Below are 22,239 nucleotides of genomic sequence, written 5' to 3' on the forward strand. Positions count from 1 at the left end.
TGTTGGCAAAGTAATTACAAGTATGCGTTTAACTAGTATGTATTAAAGGTGCCTTCTTGCCACCTGCTTCCTTGCATTCACAAGTTTCCCTGGGAGATGTGCAACCTCATTCCTCTGCAGCAGATGATAACACAAGCACTGACAGTGTATGCAACTCCAATTTTCTTCGTCATGACACGTCACGCACAAAATGTTTGCTGCAGTGTGCTCATTTTTCATATGCAATGCTGCTGTGGTACCCAGTGAAAGCTTAAGTTTGTGGACTGAAATGATAGCAAAGTAATTATAAGTATGCGTTTAATATGTATGTTTTAAAAGTGCCTTCTTACCACCTGCTTCCTTCTATTCGCAGGTTTCCCTGCAAGACGTACAATCTCTTCCTTCTGCAGCAAGCAAAGAGCAAAGCACTGACAGTGTACGCAATTGATCTTCATATCTAACACAAAGCATTTCATTCTAGCATAATCAGTTTGCACATTCACTGCAACTGTTGTCCTTGCAGAGCTCCTGAAGTTTTTGAACTGAAATGCTAGCAAGGCAATTGTAAGGATGCATCCAATAGGTGCATTTTAAAGGTGATTTCTGGCTGCATGCTTAGTTCTATTTGCGGGTTTCCCCAGGAGGTGCACAATCTGATCCCTTGGCAGCAAGTGATGAGCCAAGTACTGACAAGGTAATCAAATTATTTTCACTTCATACCTCGCATAAAACATTGCTTATAGTGCAGCATGCTCAGGTTGCACATGCAAAGCAGCAGCTGTGTTCTTCGCACATCTCAAGGTTGTGGATGTAAATGCTTGCAAATGAATTTTATCAGGCATTTAATAGGCATGTTTTAAAGGTACCATCTTGTCGCATGCTTCATTCTTCTATTTACAAGGTTCATTGAGAACTGCACAACCACAATCTGTTTATAGCAAGCCATGAGCCAAGCACTGACGGAGTACTCGACTCATTTTCACTTCATACCTCACACAAAACATGGTTTACTGTAGTATGCTCACTTTGCGCAGTGGACATAAACATTTGCAAATGAGGCATCTAATAGGCATGTTGTAAAGGTGCCTTCTTGCCACTTGCTTCCTTCTACTATCTGTAGGCCTCCCTGGTTGATATTGAACCGATTTTCTTCCCGGAGGCCATTCTCAGGCAACATCACATTTCTGGGTTTTAATTTACCACTAAATCATAGGTCTTTGTCGACAGGTGCCACAGCCTTTCAGCTATAAGTTTTTAGTTCTCTGCATCAGAATCAATTGTTTGGTGCCATTACGTTCCTTTTCTTATGACCTAAAACAGAAACCAGTGAGAAAGCATTGACTCACAGCAATTTGCTAGACATATCAAAATCAAGAGAGTTAAGTTTTTGTGGTTAAACTATGCACCTCTTTGGTAAAATCCATTCTGCTTTCCATTCATAGTCCACCAACAACAAAGGCATGGCGGCACCTTTTGCCACAATCAGGAGCTCATGCAGCTTACTGTGATGAATGTGGCAATGCTTAGAACCCCAACAGGTGGCACAAAGCATGCACACTAGTGCGATATGCGAGGCCTTGTCACTTAGTAGTATAACAGTGTTTATGCTTGAACAGTTATTAGTGGTTATTGCACTTTAATTTGGCAGTTGAAAGAGCCTTATACTATTCTGGACTTTGTGGCTTGATGGACCTCTTAGACAATGTTTTTCTTTAAACTTTACTTGCAACACAGCTCTCAAGTAGGCATGAACCATTGTTATGTACCAAGTACATCGAGGGTTGCTTATTCATCACGTCGGAATCCGAGAGCTCAGTGTGGCGAGAGCCGACCTGCTCCTATTTCCTGTACCTTTTCTTCACTTTTTGAGGCGACAACAGAATGTAGGTGACGCTTCCCCTTTCACAGACAAAGTCCAGGGGCGACATAGGCACATGCTCGAGCATGAAATTGCTCGAGCCGAGCGACATAAACCACCTGGGCCTTGCGTGAGCAGCGGCTGCTTTTAGCAAATCGTGATATGGCTTAACCCAGATTGCTCAGCCGCCCTAGCATAACAAAAGGGTCACTGTTGTGTTACACTATCATGATGGGACTGGCCGTGTGAAAAAATAACACATGGCTACTTGGTCTACCTGTACTGTGTGAAGGTATTAAATATCCCTGCAAACACACAGCATGTCCTTCAAATTTGATAATTCATGCACCAGCATATTTTGATCAAGGAACCTATAGTTCTGTTTAGATGTGGTGAGACCTGTGCATGCTTTCGGCGAATGAAGTAATGGCATATTTAAGTTATGTTAATATTGGTATTTAGAGTACCAATTTTCGTGCATTAGTTTTTGTGCGTCGGTGAATGGCGGCTGTCTTTTATGCTTGAAACAGTGAAAAGGCTCAATACAGGCACTATTTCTTATTTCATTTTGATTTGCAGCAAGGTGTCTCTAAAGGCTCTAGAGCAGTGCCACGATTCCGTGTGGTTCTTGTTAAGGCAACTACTACAGCAGAAACACAGACACAAGTCCTGTAAGTACATTTCATATATTTCCCAGTTAAGGAAGAATGTAATGGTTGCATTTAGTGTGTATTTTGTCCATGGATGGTTGACCAAAAAGTGGAAAGAGCGCAAATAAAGGCAAGATTGCTTCACTGTCACAACTGTTTCCTTAAGAAGGACATATGGCATAATTTAGATCCACACAGAGAATACATGTGTAAGCCACACGGCACAGTAAACATGAGAGCAAGTCACTGCAGTTGGAAGGCCCATCACGAGTGCATTGCATACTGTTCAACTGCTCCTTCAATGGCTTCCTAGTAATGTTGCCAAGGTTCTTGATATCGGGTCAGATTCAGAAAACGGTCTGTACTTAGACCATTTTGCAATTGCAACACGCATTACAAGGAGTGATGTGAACCAACTTTGTTATGGAAAAGTGCATTCGGCAAGGTATATAATCGAGAATTGTGTAAGCAACTATTTGTTGCTGAAGTAAAGAAATTGGCATGCACATGACTCAAGCTTTTCCACTGAGTAAAAGAACACTCAAGGTTTTCATTCTGCATAGCATCTGAGGCACCACACTTTACTGCAATATATTTTTTTTTATTTCTTATTACCCTCAGGGTAGATACATTAAAGAGGGGAGTGGGCCCTACAACAAAAAGAAAATATGTACACAGCAAGGAAAAAAGCACACAAGTAATATGTGAGCAATAGTTGAGGTCCATGTGGTACAGAACAACACATATTGTGTAGATATTAACTTGACAAGATAATAACGAAGTATTGTCGTACAATATGCAGTCACTGATTTTGCGGCAAGGTTCTGAATACATGATGGGGTGAAATGAATAATAGACACACAAAAGTTGAGGCAGTGTTTATACAATACCAATGAATATTTGTATGGCCTGCATTGCGCATGGCAGATTGGAATTATAAAAATTCGTTATAGCTGCAACAGAAGAGGGAAGGCGATTCCAGTCTTTCGATGTGCGGGGTATGAATGAATCAGAAACTTTTAGTATTGCAAGGAAGCATGCCAACTTTGTGAATGTGGTCTATGCGAGATGATACATAGGAAGGCAGAGTAAGCAATTTATCGTGTAGATCAGTGTGATAGAATATTTTGTGAAAGAGGCATATACGTGCAAGCTTTCGTCGAGATGCGAGAGTTAACAGGTTGAGATTAGATTTGATTGTGGATACGCTGGCAGTGCAGTGATAATTAGAAAGCTACATTGTTTTGAACCATTTCTAGCTGGTTAATGAGATTTATCGTGCCTGGGTCCCAAACTGATGATGCATATTTAAGTTGTGAACTAACTATTCTCTTGCAAAAAAAAAGTTTGGTGTTAGAAGGGGATGTTTTAAGTACCCTAGCAGACTGTTAGCTTTGTTGACAATAGTGCTTTCGTTGTTCGATGCTTCCCCCCTATGCAGTGTCCACTTGGGCCTCTAGGGTAAATAAATGAAAAAAAAAACACCAGTTTGCAGCTAAGGTTAGAAGTGATATGAATGCCTAGGTACTTGTATGACGCAACTGATTCGAGAGCAACATTGTTAAGATATGTAGGTAAGTTGCTAGACGGCCTTGAGACACACAAGAATTGACACTTGTTAATGTTTAGTGTCATTTGCCATGCTTTACACCATAAAGGGATATTGTTAATATCAGTTTGAATTGTGCACATATCATCATCTGTTATTTTGCGGAAAAGGACACTGTAGCCTGCAAATAGATGAATTGATGAGGTAACAGATTCTGGTAGGTCATTGATAAATATTCTTTAAAAGAGAGTAAGGGCCCAAGCACAGTACCTTGTGGAACACCAGAAAGAACGAGATTTAAACAGGAGCTAGTACCATTAGCTGCAACAAACTGCTGACGTTTTGTTAGGAAGCACTCAAGCCATTTTAGTACTGTAGTATCATGCGCAGTTTTAGTAGCAAAAGCTGATGACAAACCTTATCAAAAGCCTTGGCGAAATCTAAAATGATGCAATCTGCAGTGGAATGATCAAGAACTGTATGCAACCTGTGAGTAAAAAGGACAACTTATGTTTTGCACAAATATTACTTGCGAAATCCATGTTGTGCATGATGAGAAAACGAGTTTGACTAAGAAATTTACTGTGTGAAAAAAAGGACATGTCCGAGAATCTTACAGGGGATACTAGCGATTGAAATAGGTCGATAGTTATGAGGCGAGTGCTTGTACTGGAATCACCTTCCCTATCTTCCAGTGTGCCGGCATCATACTATTTTCTAAAGAGTGTTGGAACACTTTAGGCAGAATAATCAAGGAATATAATTTTGTGCTTTTTAAAAAGTTTGTGTTTATGCAATCGATGCCAGCAGCTGAAGGTTTCAGACCATCAATGATTTTACGTCTAAAGCAGCCGATAAATATTATTTCATCTGCTGCTTGTGTTGTTGGTAGTTGTATCAGGCAATTTTTGTTTGCTTTGAGCTCATTCTGTATTATTTGCACTTTCCAGGTCAGCAGTGAAGTAACAACTCAGTGGGAAGACATGGCAATAGTAGACCATGCCTACAGTGTGCCATTGGACTTGGCTGTATTTCGGCCATCTGTGAGGTCCAGGATGTCAGCGAAAGACTATAGATTTTACACTGGACTATCAGAAGACATGTTTCAGAAGGTTTTGAAAAGCCTGCAACAGTTGTTGCTGCCACCCTCTCGAGTGCCTCTGGAAGATCAGCTGTTGCTTACACTGATGCGTCTCAGGCTTGGCCTTTTGCACAAAGATCTTGCTTGGAGGTTTTCCATTTCTGTCACTTGCGTGCAAGATTTTTAATAGAATCTTGAAAGCTCTCCAGAAAATAATGAAATATTTTGTTCTCTGGCTGCCATGATCACGTATACAAAGCAGCATGCCGAAGGCATTTATCGAAAGTGGATAGGAAAATACCACATGCATTATGGACTGTACAGAAGTGTCCCTGCAAAGGCCGAAAAAACAGAAGTCTAGGGCTCAGACATACAGCCCATATAAAGCCTGCAACACTGTGAAGTTTCTAACAGTTATAGCACCGAATGGCATCATCATGTTTGTGTCAAAGGCCTATGGCGGCCGTGCCTCTGATCAGTACATTGTGAGAGACTACGGAGTTATTGAATACTTTGTCCCAGGCGACGATATCATGGCTGACAGGGGCTTCACATTGGACCCTTACCTCGAAGCCCAAGGAGTAAAGCTCAACATGCCAGCCTTCACGAGAGGTAGGTACTCCGCATCCTAACCCAACTCCATATGAACAGTGCCTTTCATAGATTACATGGATAAGACTATTTTGAAGGCATTCGTTGCTGCGTAATGTACCTAAAGCACAGCACTCTGCCATAATTTGATCTTGCATGATTATGTTAGCTGATCACATAGTTTGTCTGGCTGCAGTGACTATTGCAGCACACTTGATTAAGGTAAAACTAGCAAAATCGTTGAGGTACGGTGTCCTATCTATAGTAAAGTAGGCTCCCTACATTCCTACTCCATTTGGATTTTGCACATGTTAAGCATGTTTACTTAGCAACTGATCTGCTCAAGCACCCATTGCAATAGGCAGTGAGTGAGAAGCGTAATGTGCCTGCTTGTGCAAATGTTGACGAATATGCAGGGCGTCTTCCTTAACTGAATATTTACGCCAGTAACTACATATGATCAGTCTGTTCATAAGAGCCTGGCATATCTGAAATAAGTGCGGAATGATCACGCACTTGGATACACAAAGGATACTGGTCACTGGTCATAAAATATGTCTGGTGATAACAGTGCCGCGTTGTTGATTGTGCCTGTACAGCAATGCAACAGTGTGCTCCTCCCGAATGGGGCTATGTGCCCATTTAAGTATTGCATGTGTGATTCATCATTGTCTAAGAGCAGTTTCATTCTTTCAGTCACGAGCCATCACCAACTAGCCGAGCTTGCCGCTTCATTCTCCCACATTTTTGTTTCTTTACCTTCCTGGTCGTTTCCATGTATGCTTCAAAATGTTGTGGATATTGGTGCTCATGCAAACCAAACCATTGCTTAAGGTGTTTGGTGCTTGTCAACTGGTGTGCTCTTCATGTAGTGTGGACTAACAAAGTTCATATTAACATTTTAGCTGCCAATTTTTCATTCAGGAAAAAAGCAACTCTGAAGCGGAGGTTACCCAAACAAGACGCATTGCATCAGTGCGAATCCACGTTGAGAGGGCCATTAACCGGATAAAAAATCTTCCGTATATTCAAGTCCACCTTGACCATCAAGTCCAAGAAAACAATAGATGCCACTATATTTGTGTGTGCTGGCTTATGCAACTTCAAGCCAGCTCTTATTCGAAGCAAGAACACGCAAGATGAGGTCCACTCCACTTAAGTGGAATAAATTCACTCCCACAGCTGCACATTTTTGTGGACAATGGGTATTTGCTAACAGGCAGTGAGCACTTTGTGTACTGAGGAGCCACAGATGAAAGCACAGTGCATGATGAAAGGGGCCCTGAAGCAACTCTCATTACTGCAAAATCTGTCAGTATGAAGGGGCACCATGAGCGGAATCATTTGTGGCAACAATTTGGATTCTGATGGTGTTAATAGGTCACGAGAATTGCTCCTCAGTCGCCTTTCGACTTCCACCCATCTGAGATTCCTGCTGTACTGGAAGCTATCAGATGCTCTGCCGAGTTGTCTGAAATCTTTGTATTGAAACTAGGCTGTGTGCCAATTTTTTATCGCCTCACGACAGCTATCAGCAGACTTTTCTTGACCGTCACGACTCTCAAATGCCGCTTACCACCCCACAAGACTGCCTGACACAAGGGTATGGACACATGGACCACACCACTGAGAGCTGTTGGCCTTCATTGGGGCAACAGGCCTGCATCAGTATATTTAGTCCCTTATGCCGAAGGGCATACTCGCGCAAAAAAAAACAAAACTTAAGCAGCAGAGTAAGCAAATCAAGAAATGACTAGTTAGGTTTCTAGGCCAGCAATAATCAGCTAATGGGCGCAAGTGAAAAAAAAGGCCCAAATGTTGTAACTCAACAGATCATGTGCCAGCTTCCAGTACAGCAGGAATCTCAAATGACAGGAGTTTTCAGGTTATCACCTTCATAGATGGTTCAATGATTACAAATCCAAAAGTGCTTCAAGGCCCTTCCAAGTAGGCCCGGAGCATCGGGTACAAAAGAAGCATAGTCAATAATAAAAAAAATTCCATGCTCATGATTTGTATCGGAGAAATCTTGCCGATACCTGACAACATGCAGTTTTGCGCTGTAGTATCATCTGTGCTATTCGCTCGTATTCTGCAAGGTCTAGTTTGCCTTCAGTTTTCAATTTTTGCAGACATGGAAGCAACGCACAAAAATAGAAGCGCTCGAGACGTGGCATTATGCCTCCCACAAATACCTCGCTGAAAGGTATTTCTAACAATATGGCACATTTCACTGACCACACAAAAAAAGCACAGCTTCCTTCCTGTGCACAGCATGGAGAATTGAACCTGCGAGTAGTATTCATTTGGCCCATTCTCGGCCAACATGTATGTGCCTTGGTTAACGACATCATACTTTCCACTGTGAATTATGTCCCTACAATCTTCCACAAAAGGGCACTTAATTTCCACAACTGCTTGATGTGAGGCAACAACACCATCAGGCGTTGCAGACAGCCATGGTTTTTCTTTGCAGACACATGTCCCACACTGCTCTACAGTCAGCCCAAATTCCGTGGCAAGCTGCTGCCGTGCCACTGACTCATGCTTGAGGCCATGCTGCGTGGCAGCATTTCCAAAAAAATTTGGTGCTGTTATGGCCTGGACTTCCTTTAGTGTAGGGGTTGTGGATCTTTTGGGAATCTTTCTAATATTTGAGGCTGTCACCCTCAGCCGTCTTGATATGTGCCACAAGTAACTGTTCTGTTCCCTTGTAGCCGCTTCCAGAGCTGTTATTGCTGCCCCAGAAAGGACAATGTATCTATCGTAGAACTCGGCACACAACATGCAGGCGTGAGGCAAGGTGGCGACATCATCATGGGACGCATGCTGCAGAGCAGGTGTACCTGGTTGCAGCTGCCGGAATGGAGCAGTCCTAGTTTCGTAAAACAAGGTGCCTGGAATTGACAGAAAGCATAACTAAATATCATACAGTGTGCATGTCTGACAGCTTGCATGGAGGAACGTTCACTGGTCTCGCTTAGGCCAATGATTCACCATTACGAAAATGAAGCGAGGTGCGAGAAAAGATAGTGGCATTAATAATGTCTCTTGTGGGGGACTTGTGTACGACCAGTACCAACTAGAGGACACGTCTGTGCACCTATTGCGCAGTGTAAAATGCTTTTTATAGGGGCAGCTCTACTACTCAAGGTACAAACCCAGCAGACGTCTCGCTCTTTCAAGCTCAGCCAAGGTCAAACTGGGACTTGGCCTGCCTAGCGACAAGTGTCGGTTAGTATAGTGTGCTATGGTCAACCGATGCATGACCATATGACTGACTGCTTTGCCAATTATGCATCATAAATAATTACAGTTCACTGTGGTTAAAAATTGAACATCACGGTAGATTAAGTCATTATATTGAACTGCTTATGTCGAGTAGAACTGCACTCTACTAAACTAGATATTGATTACTGTTTAATTATAATTGCAGTAAAAAATTTAACACTATGTCGAGTCATATAGCGGACAGCTTAGGACAAGTATGGCTGCACTACACTAACTGCGTGCCTTGATTTTTGCAGTTATCCGTGATTAAAAATTGAACTTGATATCGTTGAAAAGGCTTTCTTGAGTAAAATCTGAAAATATAGCTATCACTCAATCTTGGGTGTAACCAGGGTTAAACCCCTATAATTATTTTTACCTAGTCTACTTGCTTTGGTTACCAGATTATGAATGTATTGTATAATTTACATATTATGCAGTGAATTGCCTCTTACCAGGTGCTTTCACGAGCTTTTGGAACGAACAGCTCTTGTAGAACTCTTTGAACTCTTTGTCATTTGCAAGCAGATGTGGTACAGACAGCACTTTTTTAGATGGTGGATTATCAACGGTCCGCATCCTGCACCTAAAATCAATATCTTGAAATGCAGCTGGCTCCAAGTTTCGTTTCGTACCCATATTCCATTCTGCTGTGTCATCAGTACATGCTACTCCAGTGAGGCCCTTTGCTACTGCCAAATCAATTTTCCAAAGCAGTGCTCCCACATGGCTGCATACTTTACCCTTTCCAGCCATGCAAGTGCAGCCACTATTCTTAACTTGCCCACTTTGCTTGCAGCCCACCCAAGCTTCATGCTGCGTCTTTAATGCCTGTGACGCTTGCACTGGGCACTTTAGAATAATGACGTCACTGTCCACTTCATGTAAAAGTACTTGTCTGACCCAACCGCTTTGTAGATATGTGTACGACTCCATGCTCCTGAAGGAGTTGACTTCCCGTAAGTCGCACGCCTTGTTGGTAACGAGGTAATAGATAATGTGCGGCATTTGGACGTGGGGCCATTTTTTGACATCATCATGCCACTCGGTGATCACACTTGGGTGCTGATATGTCTTGTCTGCAAAAAAAGAAACGAAAGTAAACATATCACACAATGTTAGAGTGCAGCAAACATCAAAGCAATAACATACTGATATACAGTTTTGTTGTTTGTGCTTCGTACATGACTGAGGTGCGGGCATTGTGAAGTTCACTTATTTTTCAAAGTTAATTGGCGACATGCATTTCATTAGTGCCAAACTGGTGCAGCACTAGTCTTTTATGCTATGTGCAGGCTCCCAGTTGATCCAGAGTCCCAAATGACACATATGTCAAAAGGAACTGTATCATGGTCCCTGCTTTCTTTTAAACTGAAGAATTATTGGCTCATGCCTCCGAAAAGCGTATACAGAACATGTTTGTCTACAGAGAATTTGGTCCTCTGGATGCCTGAAATTTGCCCTCATCTGAATTTGACCAAAAGGGGTGTTCAACTTAATTTGACTATGGCCAAATGAGTGATGGCTTCCAAATTTAAGTGGGCCACCCCAAAAAGTTGGCATGCTTCCGCATTCTCCGCACCTGGGAGGCTACATGCAGCCTTGGAATTTTTTTTTCTTTTCAAACAGGCTTTATTCTCCCGAAAAAGTAGCGACACATTTTCAGCGCGCGTATCCAATCAGTACACCTACTGTGCCTGCAGCCAGATGGCCAGCAGCGACCTGTCAAAAAAATCTTACTGCATCTCCGCTGCACTACACACGGCGCTCTTCATGAAGTGATGTGGCGAGTGGAATGACCAGCTAAAGCAGGAAGAGAGCTGTGGTCTATGCTACACTCTATTTCTGCTGCAGCAAAACCTGAGCGATGCGATACAGCACTGGAAAGAGTGAAAGTTGTGAGGGCAGAAAGCACAGCAGTTGCCCGTCACCCCGCAGGCCTGTTGACGAACGCTTTCTTGACGAAACGTCCAGTGAAAGCAGCCAGGAGCTGCGGTCTGCGTTTCGCCCGATTTATGCTGCACCAAAATCTGAGCGATGCGACAAAGCAGCGACGGAATCTATAGTTTTAGCGATGGAAAGCGCCGCTGTTGCCCGTCGCTCCACGGGCCTATCGACGAACGCTAGCTCGCTGTACTGACAACATAGCCTAATCTAGGCACGAATTTTGCCAACGTAACACGGCGAAGTTGACGCGCAACTTAACTTAGTAATTCGAAAGTACTCAAACCCTACGATCGCGACCTTGCGGAACGACCGATAAAGCAGTCGAACGCGCATACGAAGTGTACCGCTAGCAACGGACTGGTCGCGATCGATCCAACAGTAGTTCCGATTAATACGAAATATAAAAGCGAATTCTGATGCGTAAGTATAATTTGCAGGCCATATGGACTGAGGGTAAGAATGCGATTATTCCACACAAGCTCTTGCGCGCGTGTACACATTCGATCAGAAAATGGAAGACACAGTAGAAAAAACATCCATGTTTAAAGGCGCTGCATGCCCGTTCCGGTTTATCTTCGCGCTATGTACAATCGGAATATACAATCGGAATCTATGAAGCCAGTCAAAGCAAATACCTTTATAACAAGTCGTCACTTACCTCCAATGGTAATCACAGGCACAGCTGGGGCATTTGCAATTTGACGAGCGTCTGCTGTTTGGTTGCTATCCGAAGCTTCAGACATCGTCGTTTCGCGCACTTGACTGAACCTCAAGCAATAATTTTCCTGTGATGTGCACTGGAGCGCAGAAAATAAAGCACACTTAACAGAAACGCCTGCGGGTACCGCATATGTCAATGCGGAACTGCGCGATCGCACATTCCAACATGGCGAAGATATTGGCTAGCTCATAGACGGCACTGCGCACGCAAGATGGCGACGCTCCGGTAAAATGGTGTATATTCCTGCATAAGCTGCCATGACAAATCTGTTCGTCATGAATACTTGGGAACACTGTTGCAATTCACATTGCGACAGCCTAGCAGAAGCAATTTTCTGAAGTACTCTGCTTGTTTGGCTTAAATATCTGGTCAAGATGTAGCTGCAAAGATAAATATCTAGTTACCTTGCCACCATTCCTTCAAAAGAATACTGGCAAAACTTGGGAGCGAAATCGAGAAGCATGCTATGGAACACTTGGTGTTATTCTACTAAGTGAGAAACATTATCTCTCTCAGCACCAAGCTAAGAATGTACATGCTGGCATTACACTACTTGCCATCATTAGTCTGACTGTCACCTCAGGTATGTGGCTGTTTTTCAGCCGGTTAGCTTCGAAATCAGAAAACATAACCTGCACATGCTACTACACCTACAGCGACATAAAAAGATGCCACAGAAAACACGAAATTTGCCAGAAAGCAATGCTCACGTGATTATAGAGCTTGAACCACAAAAAGCTACCTAAACTTTCTTAGATGGCCTATTGCAATGTACTCACATGCAACTGTTTTCTAAAGTTTATATATTTTGAAATGATGGATTTTATATTTCTATCAGAAGGCAGTGTACCTGCACTTAGCCAATCTCTTGGTTCAATGTCTCCATGGAGACAGAATGGAAACAGTGCATCTTCATGGCTGTGAATGCCTCTGATGTGGTTCAACAGTGACTTCCACTTTGGAACAATAAGTTCCTTGTGGCTCTCACTTGAGGCAACTGACCAGTAGAGGTGGTTTCCAACAGCTTTTATCCATCCCTTAAGCTCTACGGAGTCATTTCTCTGACAGAGCATGCAGCTTTTTGTTAACACCTGAAATATTTTAAAAAATGTAGCAATAAACACACTGTCTTAAAGAACACATAACGTAAGCAAAAATATTTTGAACGAGCAATGTATAGACTACCCAATACTTTTAACGACATGCCAGACATCGAATTCATGCATGATGTCTGAGTGCTCTTTGCGGAGAGAACATTTATTTGCGTATGCCGATCAGTCACCATAGACTGTACATCAATGTGGTTATCACTGAGAAATTTGAGGCCACGTTTCAAGACTTCCAGTTCCATTCGGCAGCTTCCACCTACTTTATTAGACTGCAAAAAGTGACAAAATTTCTTAACGTTAATACATTGCAATGGTATGTCCTCTGAAAACAGAATGAATGTGAAGTGACTATTCGGTGCACAGGACTATCTTTTAGCGCTGGTTGTTACAAATACAGCATGCTATAAAAGCATGCCAAACTTCAAGCAAACCTGCACAAGCTCAAAATGCAGTATTTTGTTGCTCTCAAGGTCCAGGAAGGAGTAGGTGCCAAACTTAGCACTGAATCCAGGTGAATCGGCCCTGCCGTCCCCAGCAAATTTCACCTTTTGCTGTCTTACACTTGCAAGCAACATTTGCTGTTCCTTTTTCCACATTATAAATTTCATAAATAATAAGTACTTCTGGTGAATTACCCAAAATACTTTTAAGAAATTTACTTACTGTCTCAATTGCAGGCCAAAAGTGAAAACGTTGCATATTAAAAAATGTCCTTTCTCCAAAAACTTGTACTCCAATAAGTGAAAGCATCCGGAGGGTAACTGTGGGGTTGCACCCAGAAAACAATATGGCTGAAGAAAGCCGTAGGTTCAGCTCACGGAGCTGCTGAATGCAGTCTTGATTTTTCCACGAAAGTATGTGGCCTGACTTGCAGAGTGTTTGCACATAAAAGAGAGTCCCTCTGCACTGCATATGATATGTGCAAGATGCTAAACACTTGCGGCACGAAGTGAAAAGCATCCTAAGCTGCTTCTCTTGCACTAAAATAATCCTTTCATTTTCAGGACCGTCACTGCAGTTCTCACTGCAATTTTCTTGATCAGTGTTGATGCTCCTGGAATAAAGAACAACTCTTCAGCTAAGTTGCATATCACAAACAAAAAGGGCACACTAAATTACTGCACCCGCTCTGCAACTTCACACAGGTCAATATTCACATGTAAAACATTCAGAAAGGATTGCAGTTTCCATAAGCATTGATACAACATACTCGTCTTTCCAGTCATTAAAGGGACAGTAGTCATCATCACGGTTGAATGAATTGTCATCGTCACTGATCTCGTCATCACTGTCGTCATGACAGCTTTCTTCATGCACTTTAGTGCCCAGATGAACCTGGGTGGCTTTGTCGACCATAGAGGCACCAACCTGAACACCTGGAAAAAAAAAAGTGAGGTACATATGCAGTAGGTATTATAACTCACTGACAGTTGCTTCATTCAGAGAAGACTGTGTCCACCAAATCAGTTCTTACTAAAGTTAGAACATTTGTACTATTACGGAAAATCAATGGTTCCCTCTTAGTGCCACATATATTTAATGTTCAATTATTTATATGAAAGGGCATGCTAAATTCATCAAAACATACCTATAAAAATTCCACTTGGTTTCGTCTGTGCAGCCTTCGATAAGACTTTTCTCTTCATGTCGACTTGTGATGCCTTGGAGAACACTGATGGCTGCATGAGTACTTGAATGCACTTGTCATCACCTTTATAAGAGTTCAACGCTGGTTCTTCAACATGTACCAATGATATGTTGCTCGTTGGGCACTCTTGATTTGTGTTGTCATTTGCGATGAATTCTTGGTGTGCAGTGTCATCTGGTATGCAGTCATCTGGTATGCAGTCATCTGGCATGTCGTCACCTGGTTTGTGGTCACCTGATGTGCTGTCTTCAGTGCTAGCCGAGTTATCCAGAAGGTCAGCAAGAATCTGAAAAGGAATATGTGATGCGCTTGCTGCAAGTAGAACAAACAAAAGTGCATTTTAAAAGGAGTAAAATTCTTTGGTTTCTTTCATATTTAATTTCAATGCTTGGCCTTAAGGCTCAGAATGAATTTTACAACTGTGTTACGCAATAAAACTATAGCAGCTTTTGGTATACACGGGATAATTAAAGCCGGATATTACTTCGACCTACCTACATTTCGTATGTTATATTTCTCCCTCGTACATAGCCACCTTTCGTATTGCATATTATTTTAGTGTAACATATACAACACTCACCTTTCATGCGTTCGTCGCCTTCAAAATCAAGCACTCCGAATGATTACTTTCAGCCCTTACCGTCCATCCGTTCTTAATTTTTATCGCACTCTTAACATTCTCCCATTGTCTCTATAGCTTCATCTTAGGTTGGCATCAGTTATCATTAAACGCGTAATAATCGTGTCATCCTCAGTGGATTTGAGCCCTTTAAGCTCTTTAACAATAGCAACCCAAGGTTTGCAGAGCAGCATAACCTACTATTACCGAAGATCTAGAATAGAAAGCAAACTGCATACTTTTCAGGCATTTCTGTGTGGAATTTATTGCCATCCGAAATCAAATTGCAGCGTACTCTTCATTCATTTCATCCTTCATTAAAGGCTTTATTTTCTACCCTGTTTTGTTCTGCTGGTTAATTCTATTTATCTGGTTCTTTAATTTCCGTGTTCACATCATTTCTTTTGTTTTTCAGTAATCTGTATTTTCAGATTTCTGCAATAAGCACATTTCTTTTTTATTTTTTAGAAATTTCCATCCTGTTTGTCGTTAGTATTGCATATAAGTTTTCTCTTTGCACTCCTGTATGTTTTTCTATTATCGAGTGCCTTGTAAGTTACACACTAAATTTATTCATTTTGTCATAGGAGGCCCCCCCCCCCCCCCCCCCCCCCCCCCCCGGACAGTGTGCACTTCGGGACCTCCTTCTGTAATACTGATAATTCCATGTGCTTGTACCGCATGAAGAAAAATAAAGATGATGATGATGTGGCATCACGTATTATATATGTTGCATTTTCAGCTATGCCACCCATTAGTTTATTCCAGCTGCGTAATTCAATACGGTTGAGGAGAAAAGTCTGCTCTCAGGCATCTGTGATGCCTATCTGCGAGAAGATCAAGTCTGCTGCCAGGGATTGCAAATAATTTTTTTTATTTCCACTGCCAATTATGGGAATTAAATTATGTGACATGTTTTTCATTTTAACATAAACTGGGAAGCAACAATAAACAAGGCAGCAGTAATAACAACCTCACTGCAGTATTTTTCCTGCTGACTTCTTTATTGTTACTTCTGTTTATATTAAAAGAGCACGTCATATTAAATTCCCATCATTGGCAACGGAAATTAAACAAAACTTTTCTCCATAGTCCCTGCTGTCAGACTGTTAATCATTTTCGTGACTGCATCTTCGCGAGTCTCTCATGTCCCCTTGTTCACCTCTCTGGGAGGTTATGAAACACTCAAGGGGAGGAGGCCAAGAAGATTATCCTACTCCTCTGTGTTAATGAAGCAAATGCCTATTTTTAATTGTGGTGTCTTTCATTTTTCTTTTCAATTGCGCCGTTGGATGCTACAAGAATGTTTTATTTGCCCGGCTACCAGAAGCCTTCTCTTCAGCCAAACATTTTCTCGGCACTCCAAGCACGAAGAAAAGGGGGCCGCATACAATTTCCTAACGTTTTGGCCACAGAGGCACATGCACGGATCCTGAACTTAAAGCGATGTGAGCGCATCTACATATCCCTTCTTATTACTCGCGCTTTCCGAACGAAGTTATCTCATCACGCGCGGCGCGCAGTCTTCGGTTGTGTTTCGCTAGAATCATTCAATGCTGGTTTCGCGTAGCATAGCTGCCGCATCGATAAGTGGTGTGCTGGGAGTGCTGCACACAAGCCTAACGGCCAAACAATTCTTTAGTACGTTGCAGTTAGCTTCTGTTCTCATACCACAGCCGTCTCACTCACGCGCAATGCCCTTAAACGGCAATAACCTAGCGTGGGCTTCATTTAGCTGAAAACTCACCTTCGCAATTACGATATTACGCGCAGTACACTAGACAGCGCCGGTTCGTGCAGCGAGATTCTTACCTCAAGCTTCCGTCTCTTCGCAAACGCTGGCCTTGATAATGGTGGCGAGCTGCTTTTGTGTACGAAGACTGACGGTACTGCGCCGGGCCTGAGCCGAGCTGACTTGATTGGCAAACCCAGTGCACGCATTATAGACCAACTCTTGTAGTAGTCATCATCACGGAAGTGATTGGAGCACAGCACTGTTCTCGATGGCTTGAAGTTCTTTCGCTTCACAGCAGCGACCCACTTCGCTGAAAGCTTCGTCTCTTGCGGGAAGTAATGAAAGACGACATCGTCGCGGCCGCTGGTGTTTGTGCAACCAAAGGCTGCGCAGAACGCCGGCATGATGGGCCTTCCACTTCTCTCGATGTTAAACGCGTTGCATTATCACTCCACAAACACACAATCACAGAGGGTCGAACGACGCTGGCTGAACAATCAGGAAACAAGCACGGACGCGACGGCTAAGAATGCTTCGCATGTGCGTCGAAGCGTAGCCGGGCTCCAGAACACCAGTGATGACGTCACCACCCCACGGTTTCCGGTTTCGGTCCGCGTAGTAGCAGCGCTCGGCGCGCGATAAGGGCAGAGCTACAGCCCGACTTTAGGCGGCAATTACGGCGCTCCGAGTGATGAATGAGTAGAAATTCTTTTACCCGCATGATTTTTAAGGCTTCCACATCCGCATGTGCGCGTCTCACTGAATTCGACAGACTCTTCAGTTTCCTTTTAAGACACGGCTGCGAATGTCGGCACGCCTGTTTTCCCGCTGGCGTTACATAACCTCGACGGCGCTTATGGCAGCCTTAGCGGCTGCGACGCTTCTGGTAGCCTTAGTGTCATGCTCTGATATATACTTCTGAACTTCGCAGCTGCGAATTTTGATTATGCGTTCTTTTTTTTTTGCTTCGGTGTACCCTTGACAACGTTTTCCTCCTTAAAGCACGGCTGCGAATGTCGGCACGCCTGTTTTCCGGCTGGCGTTACATAGCATCTACGGCGCTCATGGCAGCCTTAGCGGCTGCGACGCTCGGGGTAGCCTTAGCGGCGTGCTCTGATATATACTTCCGAACTTCGCAGCTGCGAATTTTGACTACGTGTTCTATTTTCCTTTTTTGCTTCGGTGTACTCTTGACGTTTTCCTCCTTTAAGACACGGCTGCGAATGTCGGCACGCCTGTTTTCCGGCTGGCGTTACATAACCTCGACGGCACTTATGGCAGCCTTAGCGGCTGCGACGCTTGTGGTAGCCTTAGCGGCATGCTCTGATATATACTTCAGAACTTCGCAGCTGCGTATTTCGACTACGCATGCTCCGATATATTTTGTCGACCTCTGGCTCGTGCACAATTTCCAGTATATAGTTTATAGTTACATATTGTATAGTGTTTATTCCGTTATGCAAGATGCTTGGTTCTATAGATGGGGTTTGTGTTCGTAAATTAAGCAATAGCTTCTGTGCTTAATTTTGTTTTGTGAGCTGCATTTATCACGTTCCGCTGCAGCGGCTTATGGCACGTACGCCGACGTTGGCTTTAAATGGCGTAGTGAAATTTTCGCTTCAAAAGTCGCGGCACAACTGCACGAAGACTAGGAGCTAACCATCAAAGCAATCATATGCTTGCTGCATTTTGCAAGCAAGCACCAACAACATGTACAAGAAAGCTTATGACAGCAGAAAGCAGCGGCGTAGCATGCCAATACGTTTGCCAACAGCCGATGCAGAAAGCAATTGCTCCGTTCTCCCATCATGCTTTGCGTGGATCCATGAGGGGATGGCACAGCGCTGCAGTTTGTGGAAAGGTCTTCCCGCCTTTTCCCACAGTGTAGTGTTGTTTGGCATCAGCAGCTTGGTTATGTGATGGCGAAATTGCCTGTGCCGAATATTGGGATACGGGTTGCGCGGGATTCCGCGAACCACCGACCTCTCCACAATTTTGTTGGCTTGTGTCGCCTTTTGTCTGAAAACCGGAATGCGGGTACGACGCGCTAAATGACGAATACACGTGCGCTGTTTCGAGGATGGCCAGGGTTCCTGGAATGGGAAGAAAGGACCTGAGGTGACAAGGAAAGCAACAGGACGGTGGGGCACACAGGAACGAGAGACGCTCTACAGCTGGTCAAACTAGCCTCGTGTTCCGAGGGACGACTGTCTGAAGATACGAAGACGGCTCGCTAGTCCTGCCGGCACATATATTGAGCTCGCTGTGTAAACCATCACCATCAGCGCTGCTTGAATCTAAGGCCACCATCTCGCACCTCAAACACCGGATCACCGCAGTGACGTCCCGGCTCAGCCTCAAGACCGTCGAGTGAGCGGGGGCATCCAGCTCTGATTAAGTTTGTTGCTGGCTCTATTTCATGTCTGATTTCTGCTCTCCACCCCGAAAAGAGCCCTATAACTGGGATATCACAGTTATATGGCGACCTCAAGAATTGACCCTTCGGTTGGCGAGGTTTATGCCGCCATCAAGACATTTGAGACTGAGCAAGCCTTCCTCCGCGAGCTTAGGCTTACCGCCGAATCAACTGCAAGCCGGCCATCCAGAGCCAGTAGCCAAGGAGGCCGCCCTGCAACGTCGGAGTACTGGGGTGTCTGTAGACCTTACCTTTAACGCCGACAAGCCTTCCTGCGAAGGAGAAGTGGTGACATTCAACACGAAGCCAAAAATGGAATGCGGCCAAGTTTTAGATGTAACAGGTGCCGCAAGCAGCTTTCACAGCTTCATGGCACCGGTATGCTTCAAGGGGTTCAAGTCCAAGGTGCTTTTTTTGCCTGTACGGACCGTTTGGGACGTCCAAATGTAAAGTTGTCAAGGCGAGACATAATTTGGATTACCTACTGTATGGCGAAAGAACTCACATCCAGACAGACCCGCGAGCTTGTGCTCAAAGATTTCGAGCTTCACAACGATGCCCGCACTGACTGGTGAAACTATACCCGGGAAGTGCTGCAGCAGGAGCTTCTCCAGCGGCCTCTCATGGGAGGAGGTGGCGAAGAGGTTCAAATTGATGAATGCCTCTTGCGTGGAAAGCGGAAAGCCAATAAAGGAAGGCTTCTATCCGGCGACAATGTTCCTCCAAGGCACCGGAATAACTACAGTGGTGTCGCCGACGAGGGTCCGTGGGTGTTCGGGATGGTGTGGTCCCAGACTGGCGAGCTTCGCCTCTTCAAAGTTGACAAGAGGGACGCAGCTACTTTAGGCCCTATCATCGCGGCCAACATCAAGCCAGGAACCACAGTTTACAGTGATGAATGGGCCGCGTACATCAGTGTTCCGAGCCTACAGGACCCAACCGGAGTTCCCCTGAATCTCAACTGGCATACGGTGAACCACACCATCCATTTTGTCGACCCCACGACCGGAGCAAACACTCAGCTCATTGAAAGCGCTGAGTGAAGACGTCATCGGCTCTTCTGGAGTCGCACCTTTACTGGCATTGGTGGCAGTCTATCAACGGCCGCACGAAGTGTTCAGACTCTTTTCTGCACCTAATGGAAGCCATCGCAAGATGCTATCCGCTGTAAAGGACCCTGGCTTCGCCGTCGAAGTCGCCGCTGACCTATTTGCTTTGAAGTCGGGGGCAAACAATGCTGGCTTCAGCGACAGCTCCTGCTGTCACAATTTTTTAACCGGTTCCTATCGGAACCACCAAGAGATGCCTAGGCAGAGTCGTCGCTGTCCGCTCCGGCCCCACCCTCTCTCTGGTCACTCGTAGTTTCTTACCAGTGCCATGTCTCCAGCCTAATCTTCTAACCTCAGTTAACCGTACGCGACTTGCTACACATCGGAAGTAAAATCGGAGCAAGCGAAATTTGCAGCTGCCAAGGTCAGAAGTATATATCAGAGCACGCCGCTAAGACTGCCATAAGCGCCGTCGAGGTTATATAACGCCAGCCGGAAAACAGGTAAGGCTACATAAGCGCCATCGAGGTTATGTAACGCCAGCCGGAAAACAGGTAAGGCTACCATAAGCGCCGTCGAGGTTATGTAACGCCAGCCGGAAAACAGGTAAGGCTGCCATAAGTGCCGTCGAGGTTATGTAACGCCAGCCGGAATACAGGCGTGCCGACGTTCGCAGCCGTGTCTTAAAGGAGGAAAACGTTGTCAAGAGTACACCGAAGCAAAAAAAAGAAATAAAATGCATAGTCAAAATTTGCAGCTGCGAAGTTCGGAAGTATATATCAGAGCACGCTGCTAAGGCTACCACAAGCGTCGCAGCCGCTAAGGCTGCCATAAGCGCCGTTGAGGTTATGTAATGCCAGCCGGAAAACAGGCGTGCCGACATTCGCAGCCGTGTCTTAAAAGAGGAAAACTTTGTCAAGAGTACACCGAAGCAAAAAAAAGAATAGAACGCGTAGTCAAAATTCGCAGCTGCGAAGTTCTGAAGTATCTACCAGAGCACGCCGCTAAGGCTACCACGAGCGTCACAGCCGCTAAGGCTGCCATATGCGCCGTTGAGGTTATGTAACGCCAGCCAGAAAACAGGTGCGCCGACGTTCGCAGCCGTGTCTTAGAGGAAAACGTCAAGAGTACACCGAAGCAAAAAAAAAATAGAACACGTAGTCAAAATTCGCAGCTGCGAAGTTTGGAAGTATATATCAGAGCACGCCGCTAAGGCTACCACAAGCGTCGCAGCCGCTAAGGCTGCCATAAGCACCGTCGAGGTTATGTAACGCCAGCCAGAAGACATTGCCGTAAAATAAAAGTTTGGCCGTGGAGCGTCAGCCGGAAAACGTGTGCCGATCGAACGGTCATTGTGTAACGGCAATCGCGGTATTTGACAGCAGCTGAAAGGAGGAAAACATTGCCAAGAATAACTGGAAGAAAAAAAAATCTTTCACAGCACGCATAGTCCAAATTCACAGCCGCCAACGGTCATAGCGAGCGCGGCGGTATTGTAAGCATGGGATTGCGAGGAGGAAAGTTCCAAGGAAGTGAGTGAGGGAGCGGTGCACGGAGTGGAAACAGCCACACTGTGCCCGTCAAACTTGGGGGAGTGTCTGGCTGTCAAATTTGGTGGAAACACTGGTAGCATAGTCTGGCAACAGGTTAAGTTACGCCAACTGGAACGAAGCTGCGGAGGCTTCGTCTGATGACTCCGTCGTGCTCGACCGTGGCTACGCAGATTTGTCGGAGGGTGTCCAATGGTGTGGAGACGTCTGGGCCCTTGAGTGAGGAGGATATAATCGCGGCTGCATGTGCTCCACAGGGCTCACGGGTGGCGAACACGGCTGAAAGCGATGAAGAGTCCGACGAAGGCGACGATCCGGTGCCACCCCCTAGTGCATGTGAAGTAGTGTCGGCACTCGATCTCGCTGCACGATACTTCGCTGATGAGAATTCGGATCCTGCACTGGAACTCTAGGGCAAGCTGCAGTCGATGCTTGTGGAGTCGCGGCACAAGAAACGCAAGCAAACG

General features: G+C 44.7%; 2 pseudogenes; both read left to right on the forward strand.

Moving 5' to 3' along the window:
- The first annotated feature begins 4,920 nt into the window (after window positions 1–4,920).
- LOC146192254 (uncharacterized) lies at window positions 4,921–5,724 on the forward strand (annotated as a pseudogene).
- Window positions 5,725–19,796: 14,072 nt separating this feature from the next.
- Window positions 19,797–20,344, forward strand: LOC146192255 (uncharacterized; annotated as a pseudogene).
- Window positions 20,345–22,239: the final 1,895 nt, after the last annotated feature.

The sequence above is a fragment of the Amblyomma maculatum genome, chromosome 4 (genome assembly GCF_055883805.1).
Source record: "Amblyomma maculatum isolate TAMU_Amacu chromosome 4, ASM5588380v1, whole genome shotgun sequence".
Lineage (NCBI taxonomy): Eukaryota > Metazoa > Arthropoda > Arachnida > Ixodida > Ixodidae > Amblyomma > Amblyomma maculatum.